The 7,974-nt window shown below is 52.5% G+C and overlaps 1 long non-coding RNA gene across 1 annotated transcript; it reads left to right on the top strand.

The window, feature by feature from the left end:
• Positions 1-76: 76 nt before the first annotated feature.
• Positions 77-3,394, top strand: LOC131574118 (uncharacterized). The gene is made up of 9 exons (XR_009276380.1): positions 77-145; positions 224-267; positions 362-528; positions 612-691; positions 769-928; positions 1,815-1,877; positions 1,957-2,000; positions 2,089-2,133; positions 3,346-3,394. It is a non-coding gene; the product is annotated as an uncharacterized LOC131574118 (long non-coding RNA).
• Positions 3,395-7,974: the final 4,580 nt, after the last annotated feature.

The raw sequence follows: 7,974 nt of genomic DNA on the forward strand, positions 1-7,974 counted from the left end.
AGTATTCTTATGTTGGCAGAAGGTGTCTGGAGCTGTGAAGTTACCCTGCAGCACTTTGACTTATTTCCTAACTTTCTTTCAGATGCGGATGGATCGACCTCCCGGCAGAGCGCCCCGTCCCAGATGAGGCGATCCCCCCGAGAAGGTCGGTCACGGTTTTTCTTTGCAGCGGGGCTGGAACCGGTCACTGTGTTACAGCTCTGCTCTTTGTCTTTATTTTTAGGAAGTAAAGCCGGATAGCAGCAGCGAAGGCGAAGCATTGTGAAGGTGAGCCTCGGTCGGTGAAGAGAAGCAGTTGTTCTTGCTGGGGTCTCAGTTTCTGGTGCAACTTCCAGCATTCCTGCTTGTTTGTGTGTTCTAGGCTGCCTCCTGATGTTGTGCTGAGGCCCCCTCACTGACATGCCAAGAGACCCGGTTTGCTTCTCCGGTGAGCCCCAGCAAACGTTACCGGAGTCCGTGACGAAGCCTCGACCTCGTCCACCTGAAGGTGTGGTCCGGGTAGCCTTTAGCCACGGCCGAGGAGTCGCGGTGAGTCGGGGGCGTCGGGAGGAGCGGCGACGGCGCGCTCAACTTTTAGCGACGCCGCATCGCCTCCTCTCCGTTTATTCTAGGCGTGCCCCGCGACGACGGCGTCCGCCTCGTAGCGTGGCCGAAGCGTGCGGCCCGAGGACCCGGGCGTTCCTAAGAGACGGTGAGTAGGAGCATAGTTGGGTTTTGGTGAATATGCCACTAAGATTCTGCACTTATATTTGGTTTTCTTTATCATAGGTGATGATACTTGTCTGAGACAACAGCCCGGCGAGAGAAGAACTTCCCAGATGGCGAGGTGGCTTCGTTTGGCCCCCGACCGGCCTCTCGCCGTGACTCACGTCTTCAGCCACCCGAGAGATAAGCGGAGCCCGCAGAGGGGATCAAAGCAGGGCGGCGGGTCGGGACTCGGATCGGTTTGGGTTTTTGAGTGAGCTTTGGGGATGGGGAGGCTCTAGAAATGACCCCATAGGCCCCATCGAGGGAAAGCCTCACTTTGGCTCGCAGCGCTGAGGCGGGCAGGGCAGAGCAGTCCCAGGGTGTGTCGTCACATGTCTCTCGTGCCTTCCGTGTCTTCCGCGCATCTCGTGTAACATGTCTCTTGCCTTAGTCCTCCCAGGGGCTTTTGAGAAACCCCGGGGTCCTTCCGGTCATCTCCCATCTTTGCGTTCCTCGGCCCGGGGCCGACGCCGGCGAAGTTTTGATTCGGGAGCTCGGACAGGCGTCGGAATCGCATCTCTCTTCAGAAGCATCCGATCGGATGTCTTCTTAGGTCTTGTTCTCAGCTGTGTTGACAGCTGTGTGCAGTCATCTTTCTTTACAGTGGATAAGGACTTGTGCCGATTCAAAGGCAGGCAGAGGCTTCCAGCCACAGGATTCTCAGGCATCCGTCTCCGCGGTTCTCGGAATAAGTCGTTCCGTTAGCATCTTTTTCCTCCGGGGTCATCCGAGCCCGGCGGGCTCGCCTTCGGTCCCCCCTCGGTCATCTCGTTCAGCATTCTCTCGGTCCTCGTGAGGACTTTCTCGTCTCAGAGAGTTTTCTCTCCCTGTCGTGTCCCCTCGTCTCACGTGTCACGGGTGTCTGGGGGTATTCGGTCCGGAACTGCTCTGCCCTGCCGCCCGGCCCCGTTGCAGGTGTTCAAGGACAAGTCCCGGGCACTTGTAAGTGGAGACTCGTAATACGGGCTGTAGTTGGAGTCTAGGTAGTATTCTTATGTTGGCAGAAGGTGTCTGGAGCTGTGAAGTTACCCTGCAGCACTTTGACTTTTTTCCTAACTTTCTTTCAGATGCGGATGGATCGACCTCCCGGCAGAGCGCCTCGTCCCAGATGAGGGGATCCCCCCGAGAAGGTCGGTCACGGTTCTTCTTTTGCAGCGGGGCTGGAGTCAGTCACTGTGTTACAGCTCTGCTCTTTGTATTTTTTTTCAGGAAGTAAAGCCGGATAGCAGCAGTGAAGGTGAAGCATTGTGAAGGTGAGCCTCGGTCGGTGGAGAGAAGCAGTTGTTCTTGCTGGGGTCTCATTTTCTGCTATAACTTTAATCCCTTGTTTTTTTATGTTAGGTGGTCTACTTGCAAGATATCCCAGCCCAGGATGCCAGAGGACAGGTGGGTGCAAGCTCTAAGTGTGTTTTGGTGTTTAAGTCCCTGGTTTACTGATAATGTTTAGTTCTCTAAGATAGAATGAAAGAACCACATCACGAATCCCACCTTGTGGATCCCGACACGAATCGGTGTCACGGACAGGATTCTGAGAGACAGAAGGGGTTGCAGATTTGTCGTGCACTCGGTATCGGGGGAAAGACGTTTCACCTCAGCCGCCCCTAGCCTGCCACGCCGGTGAGCAGTGTCTAGAAAGCAAGGGAGGCGATTCGAATTTCTCAAAAACTGCACACGCCTCGGTGCAAAGCACCCCACACTCATTTGAGGGCTCTGTCTTCAGAATTTTACAAGGGATATTTGAATGCAAGAGTTTGGACTGACTGATTTTTCTGTTTAAAGTACTTGTTTGCTGATAATGTTTAGTTCTCTAAGACAGAAGGAAGGAACCACATGACAAATCCCACCTTGTGGATCCCGACACGAATCGGTGTCACGGACAGGATTCTGAGAGACAGAAGGGGTTGCAGATTTGTCGTGCACTCAGTATCGGGGGAAAGACGTTTCGCCTCAGCCGCCCCTAGCCTGCCACGCCGGTGAGCAGTGTCTAGAAAGCAAGGGAGGCGATTCGAATTTTTTAAAAACTGCACACGCCTAGATGCAAAGCACCCCACACTCGTTTGAGGGCTCTGTCTTCAGAATTTTACAAGGGATATCTGAGTACAAGAGTTTGGACTGACTGATTTTTCTGTTTAAAGTACTTGTTTGCTGATAATGTTTAGTTCTCTAAGATGGAATGAAAGAACCAGATCACAAATCCCACCTCGTGGATCCCGACACGAATCGGTGTCACGGACAGGATTCTGAGAGACAGAAGGGGTTGCAGATTTGTTGTGCACTCAGTCTCGGGCAAAGACGTTTCGCCTCAGCCGCCCCTAGCCTGCCACGCCGGTGAGCAGTGTCTAGAAAGCAAGGGAGGCGATTCGAATTTTTTAAAAACTGCACACGCCTAGATGCAAAGCACCCCACACTCATTTGAGGGCTCTGTCTTCAGAACTTTACAGGGGATCTTTGAGTACGAGAGGTGGGACTGAGTGGTTCTTCTTCTGTTTAAGTCCCTGGTTGGCTGACAAGCTTTCGTAGTCCAAGATGGAATAAAGGAACCGCATCAGGAATTCCACCTTGCGGACGGTGCCAGTCATATTTTCTGTTTTGTCCGAGGTTCCGTGCAGAGAGGCAGAGCCGAAGTTTGCGATCGGCCGCACCGAAGGCGGCGCGGGGGACGTCTCGACGTACGCATCCTATCGAGGATGGGTCTTGTCCTATTACGTTACAAAAGGTAAGCGTCACAGGTGGAAGTTGGGATCAGGGGAAAAGCATTTATAATCAGTGGAGCCAATTTAAAGTTAAGGTACAGGACAGGGCTGTAGTGGGGTGGGCCCCTCTGAAGCCAAGGGAGAGGGTTTCTTTTCGAGCTCCCCAGAGCTTTTGCCGGGCAGGGCAGTTCCAATCCATCCTCCCACGCTCTCGCGTTTCACGTCGTCGGCCGTCTCAGCCTCTCAACGTCGTCGTGGATTTTTTCGTCCGAGGAACCGGCCTTCGCGTCCCCGCGGCTATCGCCACGTTCACCCGGCAGACATCGCCTGCGCTCGCCTCTGTAAAGTGCCTTGTGCTGTGCTCGCCTCTGTAAAAAGTGCCTTGTGCTGTGCTCGCCTCTGTAAAAAGTGCCTTGTGCTGTGCTCGCCTCTGTAAAAAGTGCCTTGTGCTGTGCTCGCCTCTGTAAAAAGTGCCTTGTGCTGTGCTCGCCTCTGTAAAAAGTGCCTTGTGCTGTGCTCGCCTCTGTAAAAAGTGCCTTGTGCTGTGCTCGCCTCTGTAAAAAGTGCCTTGTGCTGTGCTCGCCTCTGTAAAAAGTGCCTTGTGCTGTGCTCGCCTCTGTAAAAAGTGCCTTGTGCTGTGCTCGCCTCTGTAAAAAGTGCCTTGTGCTGTGCTCGCCTCTGTAAAAAGTGCCTTGTGCTGTGCTCGCCTCTGTAAAAAGTGCCTTGTGCTGTGCTCGCCTCTGTAAAATGCATTGGTTTGGAGCTGCCCTGCCCTGGCCCATAGTTAGAGTTAGGTAGAACAGGTATAAAAGGTTATAGTTCCTCTTTTCTATGAGGTTTTTGTGTATAAAATGTGTGGGCCTAGAGGGGGGCTGAGTCATAGCTATCATACAATCCCTCACTGACCACCTTGTGTTGTCTTGCAGGTCTCTGATGCCTATTTTCTGAGGATCTACCATTTGATGTTGAGAAGCAGCAGCGAGAAGATGTTTCGGGGCATTTTGTTCAGCACAGTGTTTCAAATAAGGGTTGCGGTCACTGTGTGAGTTAGAGTCTCCCGCTGTGTGTCAGAGCGTGTCTGTCTGTGAGAGTCGGTGGGTCTGGGTGTGCTTGTGTGTGTGCGTGTTGTGCGGTTCTAACCTTGTGTGTATTGCTTTTGCTTTTCAGGACTTTAAATTCACTTTTAAATTTAGAATAAAAAATCCCCAGCTGGGGGGGTTTTTTTTTTTTTCCCTCCCAGCTGGGGTTTTTTTTCCTCGGTCCCGGCTGGTCTGCGAGGCGACAGTCATCGCCTAAGTTTGGGCACGGACCGGCCCCGGACCGGGGTTTTCGTCAGGCAGGCTGATTTTTGAGGCCCCCGGGAACCGAGTTCCCGTGGGGTAGGAGGGGTGTGTGTGTGTGTGTGTGTGTTGTGCGGTTCTAACCTTGTGTGTATTGCTTTTGCTTTTCAGGACTTTAAATTCACTTTTAAATTTAGAATAAAAAATCCCCAGCTGGGGGGGTTTTTTTTTTTTCCCTCCCAGCTGGGGTTTTTTTTCCTCGGTCCCGGCCGGTCTGCGAGGCGACAGTCATCGCCTAAGTTTGGGCACGGACCGGCCCCGGACCGGGGTTTTCGTCAGGCAGGGTGATTTCGAGGCCTCCGGGAACCGAGTTCCCTGTGGGGTAGGAGGGGTGTGTGTTGTGGGGTTCTAACCTTGTGTGTATTGCTTTTCAGGACTTTAAATTCACTTTTAAATTTAGAATAAAAAATCCCCAGCTGGGGGGTTTTTTTTTTTTCCCTCCCAGCTGGGGTTTTTTTTCCTCGGTCCCGGCCGGTCCGCGAGGCGACAGTCATCGCCTAAGTTTGGGCACGGACTGGCCCCGGACCGGGGTTTTCGTCAGGCAGGCCGATTTCGAGGCTCCCGGGAACCACGTTCCCGAGGACCGCCGCCGGCAGGGTTATAACGGGGCGGTCGAGAGGAGAGCGAAGGTGAGCGTGTGTGTGAGCAGAAGCCGGCTTCTGTGGCGAATGAGTATTGTGTTTTCTGCGTGCTCCTTGTGGTTTGGGAGAGCGGTAATAATGAAACAGCATGTATTGTCCTTTTCAGAAATGGTTATATTACGTTAATATGTATTTGGCTTGTATTGTTCTGTATTTGCTGCTGTGTTTCTCTGTATTGTTCTGTATGTGAATTAGGAGTTTTTCAGCGTGTACAGCAATTGTATTGTATTGTAATGCATTTGTATCCAGTTTCTATGTGTTTTTCTGTACTGTAAATAAATTCATTCAATAAAGTTGCCTCACCCCTAATAAAGATGATCCCCCCCACCCCCTCCTCCCCAACCCCTGTGTCTTTGGTGTGGTGTAGTCATTATTTTCATTCTATTTCTTGCTTTTCTGTCTCTTTCTAACCTTATTTCTGTCTGTCACTTCCTCTATTTTTCTGTTTCTTTGCTCTCTGACTCCAACCCTTTATTTTCCCTCCAACTCTGTTTCCTTTCCTTCTAGCTCCGAGTTAGACAGACAGCAAACGGAGTCGATTCCTTTCCACTGTAACTCAGTTCCAGTGAACAGGAATCGTCTCCGTTTCCTTTCTCTCTACCTCTGAGTTAGACAGAAAAGAAATAGAGTCGGTTTCTCTCCACTCTCCCTCTGTCTCTTTTCTCTCCAACTCTGTTTCTTTTCCCTCTAGCTCCGAGTCGGACAGACAGCAAATGGAGTCGATTCCTTTCCCCTGTAACTCTGAGTTACAGGGACCAGGCATCGTCTCTGTTTCCTTTCTCTCCACCTCTGAGCTAGACAGAAAAGAAATAGAGTCGGTTTGTCTCCACCCTTCCTCTGTTTCTTTTCCCTCTGGCTCCGAGTTAGACAGACAGCAAACGGAGTCGATTCCTTTCCACTGTAACTCAGTTACAGTGACCAGGAATCGCCTCCGTTTCCTTTCTCTCTACCTCTGAGTTAGACAGAAAAGAAGTAGAGCTGTTTTCTTTTCCCTCCAACTTTGTTTTCTTTCCCTCTCGCTCCGAGTTAGACAGAAAGCAAACGGAGTTGATTTCTTTCCACTGTAACTCAGTTACAGTGAACAGGAATTTTCTCTGCTTTGTTTCTCTCTACCTCCGAGTTAGATGGAAAAGAAAGAGAGTTGGTTTCTTTTCCCCCATCCCTCTCTTCTTTTTCTTTCCACTTTAACTCTGTTTCTTTTCTCTCTCACTCAGAGGGAAAGGAAATAGAGTTTTTATTTTGTTCCCCTCTCCCTCTCTTTGTTTTCCTTCTAACTTTGTTTTCCTTCTAACTTTGTTTCCTTTCCCTCTCTGTTTCTTTGCACTGTCCCTCTCTTTCTTTCCACTCTAAGTCTCTCTCCCTTTTCTCTGTAACTCAGCCTTAGACTTAGACTTTATTTCTTTTTGTTCTCTATTTCCTTTCCCTCTAACTCTGAGTTACAGAGAAAAGAACCTTTCTTTTCTCTCAAACTTGAGTTCATCCTTTCTTTTCACTCCAACTTTAAGTTTGAGCGAAAAGAAATGATCAACTCAAACTCCTTTCTCTTCTAACTTTGTGTTTGGCTTTCTAGCTTTAAAGTTGAAAAAAAGCAGCAGTAGAACCTTTCATGCTCCCGGGGAGTAAATAAACAAAATAAATCTTGATTATAAATAGATACCATTTACTCCCCGGGAGCACGAAACCTTCTACTGCTGCACCAGACTTATAGTTTTTATTCTTTTTCTTTATAGTACATATACTATATAGGGGGTCCCCACCCATACACACCCACACTATACCCACCCCCTAGCCCTCTCACAGCACCACGGCCTCGTACCACCACATAACAGACCACTAACCAGTCCCCAAACACCCACTCCCCAATCACTCACTACCCGCCCCTGCACCCCCCAGCCCCAAGCACTCCCCCCGCCCCTGCACTCCCCCCACCACTACACCCCCCATTCCCAAGCACCCACCCCTGATACACCCCCAGCCACAAACACCCAGTCACAAATGACTCAGCCAACCACAAGCACTCCCCCTGCACACGACCCATCCCCTGTGACTAATCCCTGCCCCAACACGGCTCCACAAAAAACCACCAGCCCAATTACATCAACAAAACCCCGAAACACCACCCCCAGAGCTGTCCGTCACACCGCGCCGCCCCCGGCCCCGCCCCGGAGCTGTCCGTCACGCCGCGCCGCCCCCGACCCCGCCCCGGAGCTGTCCGTCACGCCGCACCGCCCCCTGCCCCGCCCCGGAGCTGTCCGTCACGCCGCGCCGCCCCCGGCCCCGCCCCGGAGCTGTCCGTCACGCCGCGCCGCCCCCGACCCCGCCCCGGAGCTGTCCGTCACGCCGCACCGCCCCCGGCCCCGCCCCGGAGCTGTCCGTCACGCCCGGCCGCCCCCGGCCCCGCCCCTGAGCTGTCCGTCACGCCGCGCCGCCCCCGGCCCCGCCCCGGAGCTGTCCGTCACGCCACACCGCCCCCGGCCCCGCCCCGGAGCTGTCCGTCACGCCGCACCGCCCCCGGCCCCGCCCCGCAGCTGTCCGTCACGCCGCACGGCCCCC

The sequence above is a fragment of the Poecile atricapillus genome (genome assembly GCF_030490865.1).
Source record: "Poecile atricapillus isolate bPoeAtr1 chromosome 36 unlocalized genomic scaffold, bPoeAtr1.hap1 SUPER_36_unloc_4, whole genome shotgun sequence".
NCBI lineage: Eukaryota > Metazoa > Chordata > Aves > Passeriformes > Paridae > Poecile > Poecile atricapillus.